The sequence below is a fragment of the Thalassophryne amazonica genome, chromosome 13 (assembly GCF_902500255.1).
Source record: "Thalassophryne amazonica chromosome 13, fThaAma1.1, whole genome shotgun sequence".
NCBI classification, from domain to species: Eukaryota; Metazoa; Chordata; class Actinopteri; order Batrachoidiformes; family Batrachoididae; genus Thalassophryne; species Thalassophryne amazonica.
In genome coordinates this window covers 91,146,146-91,168,395 of record NC_047115.1, presented here as the reverse complement: position 1 = coordinate 91,168,395, position 22,250 = coordinate 91,146,146, and the positions used below count along the sequence as shown (strand labels likewise).

Below are 22,250 nucleotides of genomic sequence, written 5' to 3'. Positions count from 1 at the left end.
GTAACCTTCACTAATGCTGTTTCTGTACTATGATGAATTCTAAAACCTGACTGAAACTCTTCAAATAGACCATTCCTCTGCAGATGATCAGTTAGCTGTTTTACAACTACCCTTTCAAGAATTTTTGAGAGAAAAGGAAGGTTGGAGATTGGCCTATAATTAGCTAAGATAGCTGGGTCAAGTGATGGCTTTTTAAGTAATGGTTTAATTACTGCCACCTTAAAAGCCTGTGGTACATAGCCAACTAATAAAGATAGATTGATCATATTTAAGATCGAAGCATTAATTAATGGTAGGGCTTCCTTGAGCAGCCTGGTAGGAATGGGGTCTAATAGACATGTTGATGGTTTGGAGGAAGTAACTAACGAAAATAACTCAGAACAATCGAAGAGAAAGAGTCTAACCAAATACCAGCATTACTGAAAGCAGCCAAAGATAATGATATGTCTTTGGGACGGTTATGAGTAATTTTTTCTCTAATAGTTAAAATTTTATTAACACAGAAAGTCATGAAGTCATTACTAGTTAAAGTTAATGGAATACTCAGCTCAGTAGAGCTCTGACTCTTTGTCAGCCTGGCTACAGTGTTGAAAAGAAACCTGGGGTTGTTCTTATTTTCTTCAATTAGTGATGAGTAGTAAGATGTCCTAGCTTTACGGAGGGCTTTTTTATAGAGCAACAGACTCTTTTTCCAGGCTAAGTGAAGAGCTTCTAAATTAGTGAGATGCCATTTCCTCTCCAACTTACGGGTTTATCTGCTTTAAGCTGCGAGTTTGTGAGTTATACCACGGAGTCAGACACTTCTGATTTAAGGCTCTCTTTTTCAGAGGAGCTACAACATCCAAAGTTGTGCTCAATGAGGATGTAAAACTACTGATGAGATAATCTATCTCACTCACAGAGTTTAGGTAGCTACTCTGCACTGTGGTGGTATATGGCACTGGAGAACATAACTTCTACTGTAATGAAACTTACTCCCCACTGCTGGGTAGTCCATTAAAGTAAATGTAAATGTTATTAAGAAATGATCAGACAGAAGGGAGTTTTCAGGGAATACTGTTAGGTCTTCAATTTCCAATACCATAAGTCAGAACAAGATCTAAAGTATGGTTAAAGTGGTGGGTGGACTCACTTACATTTTGAGCGAAGCCAATTAATAATAGATTAAATGCAGCGTTGAGGCTCTCATTCTCAGCATCTATGTGGATGTGGACACACTGCTGATCAGCCATCAGCAGTGTGTCTGTATGTGTTGAAAGTGCTGAACGTGCAGAGATACTCTCTGGATCCTCTGCCTTTGAGATCAGGAGACACCTGGATTCATGAGGTTGCTGGACAGAGGTTGTTTGGTGATGATGATGTTGTCTTTGCAGGACCACAAAGGTCCAAGTCTTTCGGTGTACTGGTGCTCCCTGTCGTCCTGTATGGTCATCAGACGTGAATGCTAATCAGTGACCTAAGGTGACAACTGAATGAATATCTTTAGTACCAGGTCTCGTCAAAGGATCCTTGGGTACCCAATAACAAATGTCTAACAAATGATTTATTTGAGAAATTCAAATACAGAATATCACTTGCATTGTGAGGGAACATCAGCTACCCATTTTTGGCCATGTGGTGTTTCTATGGGCATGATCAGTGTTCAGGACCCCAGCTGCTGGAGAAGGTCAAGAGGATGCCCACGTTTCACCTGGCTGCCACAGATAGACGGTTACTTTTAAGAGGTGAGGATGGATTGTTTGTTTGCTTCGATTGTTGCCACTGAGATCCCAAGGCACCATCACACAGCACCAGTAGATGCTCCCAGGCCACCCAAGGAGATCACCAGTCCATCCCCACAGCTTGAAAGTCACCACCTATCTGCTGTAGAGGTGAGCGGATCGATCCTAATATCGATAATATCAATACCAACGCTGGTATTGATAATGAACAATCCTCGTGTAAAAAGGTCGATACTCAAGCATTTTTTTTCTCTCCTGCATGCACTGACTGCTGCGCACACAGATTCATCAAAGTCTACTCTGTGTCTGTAAGAGCAGCGCTGTGCTGTGTCACATAACACGGAGCAGTGCACCCTCCCTCCTCTGGTCTTTTGTTGTTGCACCGTCATGTGGCTCAGCAATGCCAGCCAACAGCCATGCAGGTAAGCTCAGCCTGGCCCGCCCACTCAGCGCTCTTCTTGAGTCAGCCCTCTACCTCAGGAGATTTTGTTTTAAGCTGTGTTGAGTGATATTTTTTTAAACAAAAATGTTGATTGTGACAATAAAGTATTTTGTTGTCACATACAATGTTTGGTGAAATTCTATCCTTGGTCTTTTGGATCCTTTGGATCTATGAATTTTAAATATGAAAAAGTATTGGTATCGGTATCGATATCGGCGATACTGGGCATGTATTTACTTGGTATCGGATCAATACCAAAATTCCCGGTATCGCCCACCTTTAATCTGCTGCAGCCGATTGATATGTGGACACCCTCGAGGCCTTTCATAGATTTAATGTATATCGATATTTAATATTTTAACTTGTACTTTAAACACACAAAGTTCAAAAGTGTAAAACTGAAAAACAAAGCGTTGACCTGCAGTGAAAAACAGAATGATAACCGTAGCAGCAGGAAATATATGAAGTGATGGCTGATTGGAGCCAAATGAAGAGGTGCCGCTCTCATCTCAGCTACAGACAGCCAGGATGTTCCAGAGCGGGTGGACCCAGTTTGAATTTATGACTTCATCACAGAGCTCCATGACACGCTTCCCTCCCTGGAAAGAGTGAGTGATCCCAGCAGATCGATGTGTTTACAGTCAATGTGTGCGCACGTGAGCGCGTCAGTGGGCAGGATTGGCAGCGGGTGCAGAGAAAGAGAGTGGAGAAGAGGTGTTATAAAGTGGGGACGTGCACAAAAGGCCCTCTGTGCCGGGGTGGCTGCTGGGTCACAGGCTCGCTTTCACGTGCACACCTTCTGCAAACACCTCCCCTAGGAGAGAGAGAGCATCCCTCCCCACACACACACACACACCTTTGAGACTGCCCAGCAGGGTGAGCTCATATAAAACTCATGACAAATAAGGAAAAAGTGAGATCAGAAAACAGAGAGAATGGAGGAATGGAGGAGAAAATGGAGTGGCAGCAGCGGCACTGTTGTGCAGGGATTTCTTCTGTCTCACGACAATGTCTCATTGTTTTGTAATGGAGGGGAGAAGGGGGAAACCACTGGAACTGTGGAATGTATGAGTCTCATTCATTACCCCATTTTCTATGGTTTAAAACATCCCTTAAAATAACAGCGCTGCTCACATACATAAATACAAGTGATTTCTTTTGGCAGGCAAAGAACTGATGACATCTACCCCCAGCCGGCTCGAGGAGACACTGAGGCTGTCTGAGTGAGAGACAGCTGAGAACCGACTGGTTTATACGTTCTATGTGCTTTTGTGTGTGTGTGTGTGTGTGTGTGTGTGTGTGTGTGTGTGTGTGTGTGTGTGTGTGTGTGTGTGTGTGTGTGTGTGTTGGCAGGTTTTTGCAAAAATACACACCCTGCATGCTCCACACACACCACAGTATAAGTGCAATGGTAAAGATGCATAAGACTGTAATAGCGTTTTTGAATATGTATGACATCATCATAGAACTTGTGTGTGACTTCATTATGAAGTCATTTGCACAAATCAATCCCACATATTTTGCTGATCAATATATACTTTAGGTCCTCCATCTATACTTCTTGGTTGTTGAGATATACAAGAGAGATCTTTTTTGGACCATGTTTTCCTTGATATTGACCTTTGACCATTGACCAAACTACTTAAAAATCAAATTCCCTCTAGATATCTATCCTTCATACAGCCAAATGGGGACATTTATAACTGCAGCCAAGTATTTATGTGCGCAATTATATTTTAATCAGAAAAATGTATCCAAGCATGAATTTGTCAGTCTACTTCTGTGACACTTTTTGTTTTTTACATGAATTGTCTCATTGGTCTCACAAGGATAACAGAAAATTATGAGGACTCATTTATGACCCTAGAAATATATGTTTTGTTTTGTTTTTTTGTTTGTTTGTTTTTAACCATTGCATGCTTGGATAATAATGTGTTATGTAAAAAATTCAAAATTTCAGTTATCAATAAAGGAAGTAGCATAGGTATGATAAACACAAATAGAGCCAATAAAAAAGTCTAAATGTATAAATACAACAGATTCATAAATGGTCCATATTTGTTATTTTACTTGTTAAATGGGTTGGTCGCTTAAGGGTGATCCAAGTAACATTTCCACCAAGTTTGATACATCTAGGCTTCTTGATTGTTGAGATATACAGCACTGTGCAAAGGTTTTAGGCATATTTAATGCATCACAATACTATTATGAAATATACTCAACAAAAATATAAACGCAGCACTTTTGGTTTTGCTTCCATTTTGTATGAGATTAACTCAAAGATCTAAAACTTTTTCCACATACACAATATCACCATTTCCCTCAAATATTGTTCACAAACCAGTCAAAATCTGTGATAGTGAGCACTTCTCCTTTGCTGAGATAATCCATCCCACCTCACAGGTGTGCCATACCAAGATGCTGATTAGACACCATGATTAGTGCACAGGTGTGCCTTAGACTGCCCACAATAAAAGGCCACTCTGAAAGGTGCAGTTTTGTTTTATTGGGGGGGATACCAGTCAGTATCTGGTGTGACCACCATTTGCCTCATGCAGTGCACCACATCTCCTTCGCATCATCCGTGAAGAGAACACCTCTCCAACATGCCAAACGCCAGCGAATGTGAGCATTTGCCCACTCAAGTCGGTTACGACGACAAACTGGAGTCAGGTCGAGACCCCGATGAGGACGACGAGCATGCAGATGAGCTTCCCTGAGACGGTTTCTGACAGTTTGTGCAGAAATTCTTTGGTTATGCAAACCGATTGTTTCAGCAGCTGTCCGAGTGGCTGGTCTCAGACGATCTTGGAGGTGAACATGCTGGATGTGGAGGTCCTGGGCTGGTGTGGTTACACGTGGTCTGCGGTTGTGAGGCTGGTTGGATGTACTGCCAAATTCTCTGAAACGACTTTGGAGACGGCTTATGGTAGAGACATGAACATTCAATACACGAGCAACAGCTCTGGTTGACATTCCTGCTGTCAGCATGCCAACTGCACGCTCCCTCAAATCTTGCGACATCTGTGGCATTGTGCTGTGTGATAAAACTGCACCTTTCAGAGTGGCCTTTTATTGTGGGCAGTCTAAGGCACACCTGTGCACTAATCATGGTGTCTAATCAGCATCTTGATATGGCACACCTGTGAGGTGGGATGGATTATCTCAGCAAAGGAGAAGTGCTCACTATCACAGATTTAGACTGGTTTGTGTTTAATATTTGAGAGAAATGGTGATATTGTGTATGTGGAAAAAGTTTTAGATCTTTGAGTTCATCTCATACAAAATGGAAGCAAAACCAAAAGTGTTGCGTTTATATTTTTGTTGAGTGTATATAAAAACTTGACAAATATTCATAAATAAATTAAATGTGTGATGAATTTCAACTTTGATGATAATCAATATGACAAGTGGATTGTAATTATATGTGATTTTGTTTTGGTATGTAAGTTGCACCAGAGTGTCGCAGGACCTCCAAAGTATTTTAAGGATAACATGACTTAAAGTATGAGTATCTTTTTTTACAAGCATTTTATTATTCCATGGTCATTTGTAACTGTGATTGTGTGTTATTCTACTGGCCATTACACTTACAAATAGATTATTACCAGAGGCCATCAAATACAGCCATCATGCATTGTGAAAGCTTTCCGTCCGTCCGTCCGTCTATCTGTCCATCTGTATCTGTCAGCATAAGTCCAGTCCTATTTCTGCCAAAGTCTTCAAATTCACAGGGAATATTCTTAGGACACAGACCTAGGATGAGTTCAAACCTTGACCTATTTTAAGTGGTATTTTAAGAGGTTAAAAAGTCAAATTCGGTTTCAATCTGTTCCCTTGTTTTGAGTAGCAGGGGTGACAGCCAATCAAAGTAGAGCTGCGCCGTGACGTCAGTGGCTGGTCTGTCTAAAATCACTTCATTTATGTGTTTATGTAGCATGTTTCTCATATATTATGTAAAAGCTAGTAAAGAATAAACACTTTTAAAACTGAAAATACTGTTTTTGGAACCTAATATAACTAAGGTAAAGCCTTGGACCAAACATCAGAGTAGGTTGATGTAAATATATCATGTCGATTGTATGTGATACACCATGGTTCAAAATTGCTTGGGTGTATGAAGGTCTTGAGATAAAGGTACTTTAAATAGACTGACACGATTTGTTAATGATAAACTATTGTAGGCTTTAATGACATATACATGTGGGTTTATTAAAGTTATTCATGAAAATATCATTGCTAAGAAGAATATCAAGAAGAGAAACCTCTGTATTCTCAAGATCTATTTACTGAATGATGAATGTAATTTACAACAACAGTAAATAAAATGTTTATGTCACCAACATTAATGAGTGAAGCTCCTCGCCAACTCACCATGTCATTTAGGCCCTTCAGACTATTTTTCCAGTAAAATGGTTCTGGGGAGCATTAGCATGGGTAAAACCCTTCAGCTTCTGTGCAGTGGACCTCATCTTGACGGGTAGCTCATCTCAGGACATCGGCGACTGACCTAACACGGAAGCAAACTGGAAATGACGTCACCGTGATAAGGTCCTCATGGTGGATGAGGTGGATGCTGATCGACACGGAAGCAAACGGAAGTGACATCGTAGCGACAGGGTCGTCATGGCAGGTGAAATGGATGGTATGGCAAAGTGCCCACATTCAAACTGGCTGTGGCCATGGGTCCATAGCAGATGACTCGGATGGCCCAGCTTGAATTTTTTTTTTTGTCATCAACCATTTGTCATCAACCAAGGCCATTTGTTTGGCCTTGGGCCTCACTCGATGTTTGGTAATAACACATCTGGAGCAAAATCGCAGATGTTAGCATGCATATTAACGTTCACTAACTCAAAGCTAACTTCCTATGGAGTTATATTTGTCTCATTAATACCTACAAAAGCACAGAGAGTGATCCACAAATATTCCTTGATTTGCACAACTTCCGCTCTTGTCAAAAGCTCATGTATCACTGGTGGTTGGCTCTCACTGCGGTATTGTATCACTTCCTGTTCCGGAGCACAGCGGTGTTTTGCTGTATCTGTTAGCTGTTTAATCTGCGCAGTTAGATTGATCTAGATAACGGTTTGTTTCACAGTGTAATCTTCACGTGCCTTAACTAAAGCACTCCCTCTGCTGAATCACCTCTAAATTATTTACACATTATTCACTTTGTGTGTTTTTAGGAATCCGCTAGATTAGCGCAGCTACTAGCTCTTAGCCAGGTTTAGCATGGCGGCTTCTCCTGTCTCTCCCGCACTTTTCTGCTCTGGGTGTGAAATGTTTAGTTATTCCTCGGCCTCCTTTAGCAGTAATGGTACTTGTAATAAGTGTAGCTTATTCGTAGCTTTGGAGGCCAGGCTGGGCGAATTGGAGACTCGGCTCCGCACCGTGGAAAATTCTACAGCTAGCCAGGCCCCTGTAGTCGGTGCGGACCAAGGTACTTAGCCGCCGTTAGTTCCCTTCGAGCAGATCCCGAGCAGCCGGGAAAGCAGGCCGACTGGGTGACTGTGAGGAGGAAGCGTAGTCCTAAACAGAAGCCCCGTGTACATCGCCAACCCGTTCACATTTCTAACCATTTTTCCCCACTCGGCGACACACCCGCCGAGGATCAAAGTCTGGTTATTGGCTACTCTGTTTTGAGAAATGTGAAGTTAGCAACACCAGCAACCATAGTCAATTGTCTTCCGGGGGCCAGAGCTGGCGACATTGAAAGACATTTGAAACTGCTGGCTAAGGCTAAGCATAAATTTGGTAAGATTGTAATTCACGTCGGCAGTAATGACACCCGGTTACGCCAATCGGAGGTCACTAAAATTAACATTGAATCGGTGAGTAACTTTGCAAAAACAATGTCGGACTCTGTAGTTTTCTCTGGGCCCCTCCCCAATCGGACCGGGAGTGACATGTTTAGCCGCATGTTCTCCTTGAATTGCTGGCTGTCTGAGTGGTGTCCAAAAAATGAGGTGGGCTTCATAGATAATTGACAAAGCTTCTGGGGAAAACCTGGTCTTGTTAGGAGAGACGGCATCCATCCCACTTTGGATGGAGCAGATCTCATTTCTAGAAATCTGGCCAATTTTCTTAAATCCTCCAAACCATGACTATCCAGGGTTGGGACCAGGAAGCAGAGTTGTAGTCTTACACACCTCTCTGCAGCTTCTCTCCCCTGCCATCCCCCTAATACCCATCCCCGTAGAGACGGTGCCTGCTCCCAGACCACCAACAACCAGTAAAAATCTATTTAAGCATAAAAATTCAAAAAGGAAAAAAAATAATATAGCACCTTCAACTGCACCACAGACTAAAACAGTTAAATGTGGTCTATTAAACATTAGGTTTCTCTCTTCTAAGTCCCTGTTAGTAAATGATATAATAATTGATCAACATATTGATTTATTCTGCCTTACAGAAACCTGGTTACAGCAGGATGAATATGTTAGTTTAAATGAGTCAACACCACCGAGTCACACTAACTGCCAGAAGGCTTGTAGCACGGGCCGGGGCGGAGGATTAGCAGCAAGCTTCCATTCCAGCTTATTAATTAATCCAAAACCCAGACAGAGCTTTAATTCATTTGAAAGCTTGACTCTTAGTCTTGTCCATCCAAATTGGAAGTAAAAAAAAACAGTTTTATTTGTTATTATCTATCGTCCACCTGGTCGTTACTGTGAGTTTCTCTGTGAATTTTCAGACCTTTTGTCTGACTTAGTGCTTAGCACAGATAAGATAATTATAGTGGGCGATTTTAACATCCACATAGATGCTGAGAATGACAGCCTCAACACTGCATTTAATCTATTATTAGACTCAATTGGCTTTGTTCAAAATGTAAATGAGTCCACCCACCACTTTAATCATATCTTAGATCTTGTTCTGACTTATGGTATGGAAATTGAAGACTTAACAGTATTCCCTGAAAACTCCCTTCTGTCTGATCATTTCTTAATAACATTTACATTTACTCTGATGGACTACCCAGCAGTGGGGAATAAGTTTGATTACACTAGAAGTCTTTCAGAAAGTGCTGTAACTAGGTTTAAGGATATGATTCCTTCTTTATGTTCTCTAATGCCAGGGCAGAGTAGCTACCTAAACTCTGTGAGTGAGATAGATTATCAATCAATCAATCAATCAATCAATCAATTTTTTTATATAGCGCCAAATCACAACAAACAGTTGCCCCAAGGCGCTTTATATTGTAAGGCAAGGCCTTACTATCTCGTCAATAGTTTTATATCCTCATTGAGGACAACTTTGGATGCTGTAGCTCCTCTAAAAAAGAGAGCCTTAAATCAGAAGTGCCTGACTCCGTGGCATAACTCACAAACTCGCATCTTAAAGCAGATAACCCGTAAGTTGGAGAGGAAATGGCGTCTCACTAATTTAGAAGATCTTCACTTAGCCTGGAAAAAGAGTCTGTTGCTCTATAAAAAAAGCCCTCCGTAAAGCTAGGACATCTTACTACTCATCACTAATTGAAGAAAATAAGAACAACCCCAGGTTTCTTTTCAGCACTGTTTCCAGGCTGACAAAGAGTCAGAGCTCTATTGAGCCGAGTATTCCTTTAACTTTAACTAGTAATGACTTCATGATTTTCTTTGATAATAAAATTTTAACCATTAGAGAAAAAAATTACTCATAACCATCCCAAAGACATATCGTTCTCTTTGGCTGCTTTCAGTGATGCCGGTATTTGGTTAGACTCTTTCTCTCCGATTGTTCTGTCTGAGTTATTTTCATTAGTTACTTCCTCCAAACCATCAACATGTCTATTAGACCCCATTCCTACCTGGTTGCTCAAGGAAGCCCTACCATTAATTAATGCTTTGATCTTAAATATGATCAATCTATCTTTAGTAGTTGGCTATGTACCACAGGCTTTTAAGGTGGCAGTAATTAAACCATTACTTAAAAAGCCATCACTTGACCCAGCTATCTTAGCTAATTATAGGCCAATCTCGAACCTTCCTTTTCTCTCAAAAATTCTTGAAAGGGTAGTTGTAAAACAGCTAACTGATCATCTGCAGAGGAATGGTCTATTAGAAGAGTTTCAGTCAGGTTTTAGAATTCATCATAGTACAGAAACAGCATTAGTGAAGGTTACAAATGATCTTCTTATGGCCTCAGACAGTGGATTCATCTCTGTGCTTGTTCTGTTAGACCTCAGTGCTGCTTTTGATACTGTTGACCATAAAATTTTATTACAGAGATTAGAGCATGCCATAGGTATTAAAGGCACTGCGCTGCGGTGGTTTGAATCATATTTATCTAATAGATTACAATTTGTTCATGTAAATGGGGAATCTTCTTCACAGACTAAGGTTAATTATGGAGTTCCACAAGGTTCTGTGCTAGGACCAATTTTATTCACTTTATACATGTTTCCCTTAGGCAGTATTATTAGACAGCATTGCTTAAATTTTCATTGTTACGCAGATGATACCCAGCTTTATCTATCCATGAAGCCAGAGGACACACACCAATTAGCTAAACTGCAGGATTGTCTTACAGACATAAAGACATGGATGACCTCTAATTTCCTGCTTTTAAACTCAGATAAAACTGAAGTTATTGTACTTGGCCCCACAAATCTGAGAAACATGGTGTCTAACCAGATCCTTACTCTGGATGACATTACCCTGACCTCTAGTAATACTGTGAGAAATCTTGTAGTCATTTGTGATCAGGATATGTCATTCAATGCGCATATTAAACAAATATGTATGACTGCTTTTTTGCATTTGCGCAATATCTCTAAAATTAGAAAGGTCTTGTCTCAGAGTGATGCTGAAAAACTAATTCATGCATTTATTTCCTCTAGGCTGGACTATTGTAATTCATCATTATCAGGTTATCCTAAAAGTTCCCTGAAAAGCCTTCAGTTAATTCAAAATGCTGCACCTAGAGTACTGACAGGGACTAGAAGGAGAGAGCATATCTCACCCATATTGGCCTCTCTTCATTGGCTTCCTGTTAATTCTAGAATAGAATTTAAAATGCTTCTTCTTACTTATAAGGTTTTGAATAATCAGGTCCCATCTTATCTTAGGGACCTCATAGTACCATATCACCCCAATAGAGCGCTTCGCTCTCAGACTGCAGGCTTACTTGTAGTTCCTAGGGTTTGCAAGAGTAGAATGGGAGGCAGAGCCTTCAGCTTTCAGGCTCCTCTCCTGTGGAACCAGCTCCCAATTCAGATCAGGGAGACAGACACCCTCTCTACTTTTAAGATTAGGCTTAAAACTTTCCTTTTTGCTAAAGCTAATAGTTAGGGCTGGATCAGGTGACCCTGAACCATCCCTTAGTTATGCTGCTATAGACTTAGACTGCTGGGGGGTTCCCATGATGCGCTGAGTGTTTCTTTCTCTTTTTGCTCTGTATGCACCACTCTGCATTTAATCATTAGTGATTGATCTCTGCTCTCTTCCACAGCATGTCTTTTTCCTGGTTCTCTCCCTCAGCCCCAACCAGTCCCAGCAGAAGACTGCCCCTCCCTGAGCCTGGTTCTGCTGGAGGTTTCTTCCTGTTAAAAGGGAGTTTTTCCTTCCCACTGTCGCCAAGTGCTTGCTCACAGGGGGTCGTTTTGACCATTGGTGTTATGTGTCGACGCGGGTTGAGGAGCGGACCTGCGTCTGACTGAACCCAGCGCTAAAATAACCAGAAAACGGTTCCAATAACAAAACAATTTATTTTCCCCCTTTGTGCAATACTCGGTGTACAAACATAAAACGCGTCTGTCTGGCGGAGTGAAGGACGGCGCGCTCTCCAGCGCCCAAAGGGATCGAAGCCCAGCGCCTCTGGACCCACGTTCACCACCAAACACCTCCCAGGTGGACACGACAAACCGACTCTGTGAAGGATAGAAAAGGTGAGGTAAGTCAGCAGCTACAACTAATATCCTTCAAAGGCACACACTATCAGCAACACATTCAGGTCTGAATTTAAGCTTTATGTAAATGAGCAGCTTCTCACAACAGGTGGAGGATCATCTGTCCGCACGCCACGGCCGTGAGAAGCAAGCTGCACAACTCTCATCAATATTCACATATACTGCGTAACAAAATACCAAATTACTGTTAACAATTATTCAGACAATCAAATCACCTCTGATGTGTGCTGACAGCATGTGTCCCTCACCCGTCCTCCTTCACAGGCACGATGTGTCAAACCCAGGCGCGGTCCTCAGTGTCTCACAAACGAACATCACAAGGTCGAGTTCCCGGCAATTCTGCTCGAATCACACATGGCTTAAATGCAGAACGCCATCTCATTATCTGCTTCAGCTGAAAGTCTTTAAGGTTGCACGTGAGCATCATCCACAGGTGCTGCATATCACGTTGATGAGGGTGAAGGACTCTTCTGCCAGCACCTTCTCCACAGACAATAAATCAGTTTGCATACCACCTGGAGAGCAAAGAAACGAAAAGAACACCAAAATGTCCAGCCAAACCCCCAACACACAACAATTGGGGTTTTTCCGTAATTATTGTATGGCTTTGCCTTACAATATAAAGTGCCTTGGGGCAACTGTTTGTTGTGATTTGGCACTATATAAATAAAATTGATTTGATTTGATTTGATGTACAGACACACGCAAAGCCTCATGCAGACGCCGTTAAAACGTAAATAATGTTTTTGATTGATTGCTTGATAGAGGGACTTTATTGAACATATACACGTACATAACACAATAGGATCTTAAGATTTAATTAAACAACTACAAATTATAAATTATATAATTATAAATTACTTTTAATATAACTCCAGGATGCCTAAATTACAGTACTGTACAGCAAATGTGTTTTTTCGGACCATGTTTCCCTTGATCTTGACTCCATAATTGAATCACCAATAGATATCTATCCAACATTTTTTCTCACCTGGTTTGAATGAAATCCATCCAGCAGTTTTTGAGCTGTCTTGTCTATATATACACACACACACAAACACATCAGTGAAAACAATCAACAATACTATCACCACTATCTGCTACCACTGCTTAGCCAACACGCAGGGTAAAACCGATACATTACCTCCCCGAAGAACTCAGACCATCTGACAAGTTGGCTGATATTCCACCTGAACGTCTCTGCTTCCAATTGTGCTGCCCCACGGTGCTGCTTAATGCTAATAAAAAAAATAAAAAAAAACCCATGAGGGACAGAAACAGGAACCTCTTGCAAATAAAGCAAAAAGGAAGCAGTGTCCAAGTTCCTACGGAGTCTTACAGTTGTTAAGAGTAAAGTGCCGCCAAAACCACAACAATGTGAGACACACAATCCAAACATTATGGCTACAGTCACATTCCAAAAAGGACAAGCATCCAGTCAGTGGTACTGACTGATTTTAAGAGACAAACACAGGACAAACCAGAGGAGAGTGGGAGGCAGGCATCGTTTCCTGACTTGGCCTGTCAGGACAAGCAGAGGTGAGCCTTCCTGTGCCAGATAATTTTCCATATGGAGCTCTGCTAACCCATAAAATAAATGATGTGATTCTCTCATGAGAATCCAGACGGGATGCTGTGTGATGGGAAGCACACGAGAGGTGAGATTAGCTGAGCATTATCCAAAGACAACAGTCTAAATGCAGCTCTATTTACAGGGCTCCTCCCCCTCCTCCCATCTCTGCTGGCCCTTCTTCCGATACAGTAGGCTTTTGCTCTAAAGAGGCGGACGTAAATATTTGCAGTAATTAGATACATGCATGTTAGGACAAGATTTCCATCCGCAAAACTCAGAAGAAACAGTAGGTGGAACAGAAAGCACTCTCTTGATTGCCCTTGAAGTCTGTCCATCCATTTTCAGTACCAGTGGAACGGACAACGGAAATTAGCTGAGGGCCACCAGCCAGGGTGTATCCTAAAATGAAGGACAATCAAGAATTTTCCTCCTAAAACTCATCTTCCAATCATTTAACCATTCATTCTCTGTACCCGCTTACTGCAGTCAAGGGTCACAGTGGGGCACTGGTGCCTATTCCAGCAGTCATAGGGCGTGAGGCGGGGTACACCCTCGACAGGACGCCAGATTGTCACAGGGTCACGTACAGATGGACAAACACATCCACACACCTACGGTCAATTTAGAGTCAACAAATCACATAACGTGCATGTTTTTAGAAGTGTGAGGAAGCCAGAGCACTGGGAGGAACCTCATGGAAACACGGGGAGAACATGCAAATGCCACACAGAAGGGACCAGGTCGGATGTGATCCCACAACCTTCCTGCTGTGATGCAACAGTGCTAACCAGTAATCTATCATGCCACCTCACTCACTATCATTCATCTTCAACTGCTTACCGGGATCGGGTCACGGGGGCAACAGCTCCTGCAGGGGACCCCAAACGTTCCTTTCCCAGGCCACGTTGACTACCTCTGACTGGGGGATCCTGAGGCGTTCCCAGGTCAGTGTGGAGATCTAATCTCTCCACCTAGTCCCAGGTCTTCCCCATGGTCTCCTTCCAGACGGATGTGCCTGGAACACCTCCCTAGGGAGGCACCTAGGGGGCATCTTTACCAGAAACCTGAACCACCTCAACTGGCTGCTTTTAACGCGAAGGAGCAGCAGCTGTACTCTGAGCTCCCCACGGATGACAGATCTTCTCACCCTATCTCTAAGGGAGACACCAGCCACCCTTCTAAGGAAGCCCATTTTGCCCACTTCTACTCGCAATCTAGTTCTTTCAGGCATGACCCACCCCTCATGACCATAGGTGAGAGTAGGAACGACCATATTTATGTTTTTATTGCAGTTGTAATGGTGTAGAGTTTGGACAGCAAAAAGCTATGAAGTATTGAAAAACTGATTAGCACAGCTCGTGGTGTTGCACATTTTATATTTTATAAGCATTCCAAAGCACAGTTTAAAGTTCTTGTTTTAATTTGATGTTCTGCTGCATATTCCATCCAGGATATGCCTGCATCGAGGACACCGGGTTTCTTCCCAGGATTGATATCTTGTTTGCTGAGTGTAGCGCATCATGATTTTCCTGGTGGTTGCGCCATTCATACCTGGGTGGAGTGGAGCAATGAGGACACATGTCCACTGTCCAGCAGGCAGTCAAACTACTGAATATGTGAGTTTTAACTTCCACTAACCATCCAGCAGGTGGCAGACACATCTATGGGATATTACGTAGGTAAAATAAAGTTAGTCTTTAATTGATCTGATGCATCAAAGTTCACCAGATGCAAGAATTTTTGTCCTGTAATTTGGTAAGTCACAAGATGACAGCTTTTATTGTTTTTGAGTTGTTGTCTGCACAAGCCTGCCCAGATGGACTAACTCTGCTATATTTTTGCTTCCCAAGCCTGATGCTGTTCCAGTGCAGGAAATAGACATGTCTGCCACCTACTGGATGGCAAGTTAAAAGAGAACATAATGACAATAAACTGATGAAACATTTGTTCATATCAATTGTCCCTGATCAATACAAATAGGAAGTTTGTATTGCTTTTGTAATATACCTGTCTGCCATCTGCTGGGCATATCTAGAATTGCTCCAGGGAATAATCTTATTATCGCATGCATGCTGGCAAGTTTTTGCACGTGTGGTTAAAGTTACAAGTACAGAACTAGTTTGTCAGTTTGTTTCATCTCCACATCCACCATGGCGACCACTGCTTGTTTGCATGTGGGCTGTAATTAACGTTGTTGATGATCACAGCGTGCTGGAGTCTATCCCACCACATACCGGGTGAGAGGCAGAGTATACGCTGCACAGGTCCAAATCCTGTACTCAGCTAATGTCCAGAGAGGTATTTACAGGAAAATTTACTTCAAAAATCAATTTAGAGCCACAAATCTGCATGTTTTTGCTCTGTGTGACAGTGAGACAGGACATGCAGTCACAGAGAGATGAGGAACACTTAGCACAAGACCCAATGAGAGTTCAATCCCTGGATTGTGTTGTGTGGGCCGCCCGAAGAGGAGGTACTGCTGGCCCAACGCCAGAGGGCGCCCTGCCTGAAGGCAGGCTTCAGGCACCGGAGGGCGCAGTCGCCGGCAGGAGCACCAGGAACTTTGACAGCTGTCACTCATCTACTCATCATGCCTCACCCATAAAAGCCTGGAGAAGACACCACACCTCTGCCGAGAAATCGTCTAAACCGTTCAGGTAGACACTCAGTCATATTATTCAGCAAAGTAAGTTGTGACGTCTTTCACATCTGTGCTGGTAGCGATTGCATCTTCTGCGTTTGCAGCTTCTCCATTGACTGCCGAGTTGGAGGGAGTGGTAAGAGTTGGCGTTCTCCACTCTTCACTCTTACACTTGTGTAGTGGAGTCTGCACGGATAACCGGAGGAAGTAGTAAGATAAGGAGGTGGTGTTTTCTCCCTCCACCGGAGTAATCAGCTGACTGTTTTACTGGGTGTGTGCACTCACACCCACGCTTGACTGTTTCTGTTTCCTGCCAGCAGTACCTGATCTGACAGCTGGAGACGGTGGCCACCTGGGGACTCAGGACTTGGCGGCTCCGGGGTGTTCCAGATCCGTTGGCGGTGGAAATCGTGTGGGTCCCGACTCTTCTCTGGACGGGCGTCTCCTATCCTTGAGCCTGCCCACATGACACCAACTTTATAATTGACCAGTATTGCATTGTATCTGTATCTGTTGTGCAGATTTCACAACATTAAAATTGTTACTTCGTATTTCCATTGACCATTCATTTACGCCCCCTGTTGTGGGTCCGTGTCATCACACTTTTCACAACAGATTGTCTCACTGTGAGACAGCCCCTGCTCTGGAAATGCAAATTTCAAAAACAACATTGAACTTAACTGCATAATTTAGAAATAATCATGGTATTTGTTTTATGGCAAGGGTTGTTGCCAAGTGGTTAAGTGTGCTTATTCTCAGTGTGGAAGTTTCCCAGTTCAAAACTCACCCCTATCCATTATACAGCCCCAATTCCAATGAAGTTGGGACGTTGTGTAAAATGTAAATAAAAACAGAATACGATTTGCAAATCCTCTTCAAGCTATATTCAATTGAATACACCACAAAGACAAGATATTTAATGTTCAAACTGATAAACTTTATAGTTTTTGTGCAAATATTTGCTCATTTTGAAATGGATGCCTGCAACACGTTTCAAAAAAGCTGGGACAGTGGTATGCTTCTCACTGTGTTACATCACCTTTCCTTCTAACAACACTCAATAAGCGTTGGGAACTGAGGACACTAATTGTTGAAGCTTTGTAGGTGGAATTCTTTCCCATTCTTGCTTGATGTACGACTTCAGTTGTTCAACAGTCCGGGGTCTCCGTTGTCGTATTTTGCCCTTCATAATGTGCCACATATTCTCAATGGATGACAGGTCTGGACTGCAGGCAGGCCAGTCTAGTACCCGCGCTCTTTTACTACGAAGCCACGCTGTTGTAACACGTGCAGAATGTGGCTTGGCATTGTCTTGCTGAAATAAGCAGGGACGTCCCTGAAAAAGATGTTGCTTGGATGGCAGCATGTGTTGCTCCAAAACCTGGATGTACATTTCAGCATTGATGGTGCCATCACAGATGGGCACTAACATCTGTCCATTTCAACTGAGCTCGGGCCCAGAGAAGGTGGCAGCGTTTCTGGATGTTGTTGGCTTTCGCTTTGCATGGTAGAGTTTTAACTTGCACTTGTAGATGTAGCGACGGACTGTGTTAACTGACAATGGTTTTCTGAAGTGTTCCTGAGCCCACGCGGTAAGATCCTTTACACAATGATGTTGGTTTTTAATGCAGTGCCGCCTGAGGGATCAAAGGTCACGGGCATTCAAGGTTGGTTTTCGGCCTTGCCACTTACATGTAGAAAGTTCTCCAGATTCTCTGAATCTTCTGATTATATTATAGACGATGGAAGATGATGTAGATGATGGAATCTCTAAATTCCTTGCAATTGAACGTTAAGAAACATTGTTCTTAAACTGTGGGACTATTTTTTCACGCAGCTGTTCACAAAGTGGTGATCCTCACCCCATCTTTGCTTGTGAACAGCTGAGCCTTTTGGGGATGTTCCTTTTATACCCAATCATGACACTCACCTGTTTCCAATTAGGTGTTCTTTCAGCATTCATCAACTTTCCCATTCTTTTGTTGCCTCATCCCAACTTTTTTGAAATGAGTTGTCGGCATCCATTTCAAAATGAGCAAATATTTGCACAAAAACAAAAAAGTCGATCAGTTTGAACATTAAATATCTTGTCTTTGTGGTGTACTCAACTGAATATAGGTTGAAGAGGATTTGCAAATCATTGTATTGTAGTTTTTATTTACATTTCACACAGCGTCCAAACTTCAGTGGAATTGGGGTTGTACATTTAATGTGGAGTTGTGTCAGGACGGGCATCCGGTATAATCCTTGTGCTAAATCAACCTGTAGATCCACCCCGGAACTGCTGTGGTGACCCCGTGTGAAAACAGTGGTGAATCCAAAGAGACTTATATACTTGCCATTTGTGTTATGGTTAAAGTCATTCACTTGTTCATTTTCTGCCATTTTCAGAGTGGCGGCAGACTAAGCAGCCAAGCCTACTCTTCCTTATCCTTGCCCAGGCCTCAAACTCTTTCTTTGGGATCCAAGGCAACCAGGAGATGTAATCCCTCCAGTGTCTCAGTTCTTCCCCAGGACCTCCTCCCAGTTTGACAGGCCTGAAAGTCCTCCTAAGTGAGCAAGGAGCATCCTCACCTAATGTTTGAACCACCTCAGCTGTGTCCTTATTTAATGCAATGCAAAATGCAAATTAATTATTTAAAAATCATACAATGTGATTTTCTCCTTTTTTTCCTATAGTTGAAGTGTACCTATGATAAAAAATTACAGATCTCTTCATTCTTTGTAGGTGAGAAAGCTTGCACCTTATGAGGTATTGTGAGGACAATTTTGAGGGGAAAAATGAATTTCATCCATTCTGGAACAAAGCTGAAACATAACAAAATGTGGAGAAAGTGAAGCGCCGTGAATATTTTCTGGATCCACTGTATTCCTCATTAGGATGTTAATTGTCAGTTTTTCATCAGTAAAAAACAGTTTCAGCTCAGAGCACTATTATTATGAGCTGATAAATCAACATATCTCTCCATAGATGGCATGTGTCAGAAGTTAGACGTCAATCAAAGAAGATGCTTCTTCTTTTGTCCCTCCTCAAAGAAGATGCTCCTTATCAGGCTCTGCATCATAAAACTCAATCTCAGTCTCTCTCACACCTGGACAAGCTCCAGGGCTTTAAAAAGCTGACAATCAAATGTTTAAGCTCCTGTGCATTGCCGTCAGGCAGCGCTTAACCCGCCACAACATCTGCACCTCACTGAGCTTGCACTGGGATTTCATCTCAAATAGGTTGCAACACCCTCAAGGCTATCAAAGTGCAGAAAATTTGGACCCATTCCAAAACAGACCTGTGGAAAAACTGCCCAAAACTGAATAACATAAAAACCCAACACAGAAGGAACCAGATCCAGGCTATAAGAATTGGCTTTGTCCTTGGATAAGATACTTTATTTGCATTGTCACAGTTTGCCCAGCTGTTAGAAGGTTCCAGCCTTAGTTGGGGAAGTAACCTGCAATGGAAGTCCATGAAATCCATTCCAGTAATGTAATAGACTACCAGCCTGTCCAAGGCTCACCCAGTGACCGCTGGAATAGGCTCCAGTCCCCTTAGGGCCCGGTCACACAGCACACAATGATAGCTGAACGAAGGAAAAAAGTCACAAAGACACAAATCGTTGAGAAAAGGTGGACGAATGAGCCTGCACTTCTCCCATCACCGAAAAGCCTGCAAATCAAGAATGCCAAAAGGAATGAAACAAAACCGAAATTAACAAAAGAAAAATCAAGTGAAAGGTGACCTTAATGCTTTCAACAAATTCAAAACGAACCATTCATGATGATGTGACTTGACACCTGCAGGTGTGGGATCTGTTTGTCTTGACAACAGGTTTGTCTTCACAACAACAACGTGTGCACACACGCACATTCCAGCAACAAGCGGCTGGAATGTGCGTAAATAGTTAAAGTAGTTATTAAATGTATGACAGAGTTGCTTTTCGTCCCACACATGGACGAGTCACATTCAGCTTATTGGAGCTTTAGTTATTGATCCGTTCAGATATCATTAACGTAAGACTTCTGACTTGGGAGGTTGCACGAAGTTGGACATCGATGAAACACAATGCTGACGGTACGGGAACTATGCAAATGATCAGGAACCATCAACGCAGAAAGCAAAATGAAATACGGACGAATTGGGGTTGCCGTCGGGATTCGTTCACATTCTGACGAAGCACCATCTACAGGATCGAAGCTGGACAATGGTTAAACAATGTCTCCAAAAGTCAATGTAAGTCCAGATTTCTTGTTTCGTTTTGGCTTTGGTGTCCTTCGTTAGTGCCGTGTGAACGGGGTGTTAACTGGAATAAGTGTGTCTTAAAAATGCATGGATGGATGTTGTTGACATACAAAATAATACTTGTGTGGCCAAGCTGGTCCAGTCATACGTGCTGGCATGGCTTGCTCCTGTTGTAAACAGAAGAATGAGCCTGTCATTGGCAAGTCACTGTTGGGGACACAGGGGATAGTGGCATCTCCAAATGAGATGAAGGCTCATGCAGATGCCTATATAATCTGTCATTTTTAAGTTTCTTTTGCACTTACTGAGGAAAATATGCATGTCCCTCCATAAGCATTGGTTTTGTCTCAAGTGAAAAGTGAACCCCAGAATATCTAAAACCAGGACCTGCGTTGAAAGAAATCAAAGTTCCCTTGAAGACATATCAGAACATGTCCATATCCAAAACATGAAAACAGGCTAATAGTTTTTACTGAACAAAATCTCACGTGCAAATGGCAAACCTGTGATGCTGAGTAAATTGATTTCCAAAAATGCAACAGTTCCATGTGGAAAAGAGGCTATAATCACTGGCCCAGTCAGGAACAAGATTTCTTGGCTAGACTACATGTGTGAAAGAGCCTAAAGAGAAACGTAGAAACAAGAGTAGATCAGAGTTTGCTTTTTTCTAATTCGCTATTTGTGAGAGTCCGATGGCCAGAGTAGGAAAGTATTTCAGTATACCAATGCCTCACAGATTTCACATGCACTCTCATTGCCCTCATATGTCTTGGTAGTCCAAACTGAAGTGAGATACTGTAAGAAAATAAAACATGCACCCGACAGGGCTGGACCTGATCCCCTTCTCACACAGTCTGCACACTGACAGCTGCCAGAACAAACATGGTGTCTGTTATTGTAGAGGACAATTACATACGATTTAGAAGTATAGGCCTGAGCCAGCACTGGGCTGCTTTCAAACCCACTGTGAATAGAAGAAAAAACACTGTAGAACAAACACAGTATACAAGTTCAGCCACACATACAAGAGCGTCCATGTATTTAACTGCAGCCAAGCATGAACTCCCAGGCATCCACTTTCACCCTGTCTGATGGTTTGCCTAGCGACCCCGCTGTCCAACGTCCAAATAGTACAATTATGTGCAATTTATGCTCAGACCAAACGGATCACTTCCCTAGTAAATGAAACTGTCCCATTGGGAACAACAGCGGAGGAGATAAGGTTAGTAATACTTCCTCTGGAATGAGTGGACACAATATACACCCCAAGTCTATCAATGCTCTCCAAGACAGAAAGCCATACCAATACATCCAGGAGTTTTGGAGAATGACTTCAAAACTGAATAAAATGCTTATTACTGAGGATGAAAGCACTACTGGTAATAGTTTGAGAAGAGGTCAGAATGTCTTGTTAAGAACTATATCGCCACGGATGCTCAGACTAGGCCTGCCAGTCAGGGCACATATGTTGATGTTGAATCTTTTATGGAGAAACAGTTAATAGTCAGGAGCATAAACAGCTATGTCCATATGGGTTTGGACAGGGAGTTAGAATAATGCCAGCTTTAATTCAAGGAGTTTAAAGAAAACAGTTGCATTAAGGGAGTTTTTCCTTCCCACTGTTCAATCAATCAATCAATTTTTTTATATAGCGCCAAATCACAACAAACAGTTGCCCCAAGGCGCTTTATATTGTAAGGCAAGGCCATACAATAATTATGTAAAACCCCAACGGTCAAAACGA

At 42.4% G+C, this 22,250-nt stretch overlaps 1 long non-coding RNA gene across 1 annotated transcript in view; it reads right to left on the bottom strand.

Moving 5' to 3' along the window:
- Window positions 1–13,532, bottom strand: part of LOC117523502 — a 36,062-nt gene extending 22,530 nt beyond the window's left edge. Inside the window, exons 1-3 of the long non-coding RNA XR_004564520.1 lie at window positions 13,398–13,532; window positions 13,203–13,296; window positions 13,050–13,093 (exon numbers count right to left, since the gene is read on the bottom strand). This is a non-coding gene — a long non-coding RNA (uncharacterized LOC117523502). The remainder of the gene's footprint in view (window positions 1–13,049; window positions 13,094–13,202; window positions 13,297–13,397) is intronic.
- Window positions 13,533–22,250: the final 8,718 nt, after the last annotated feature.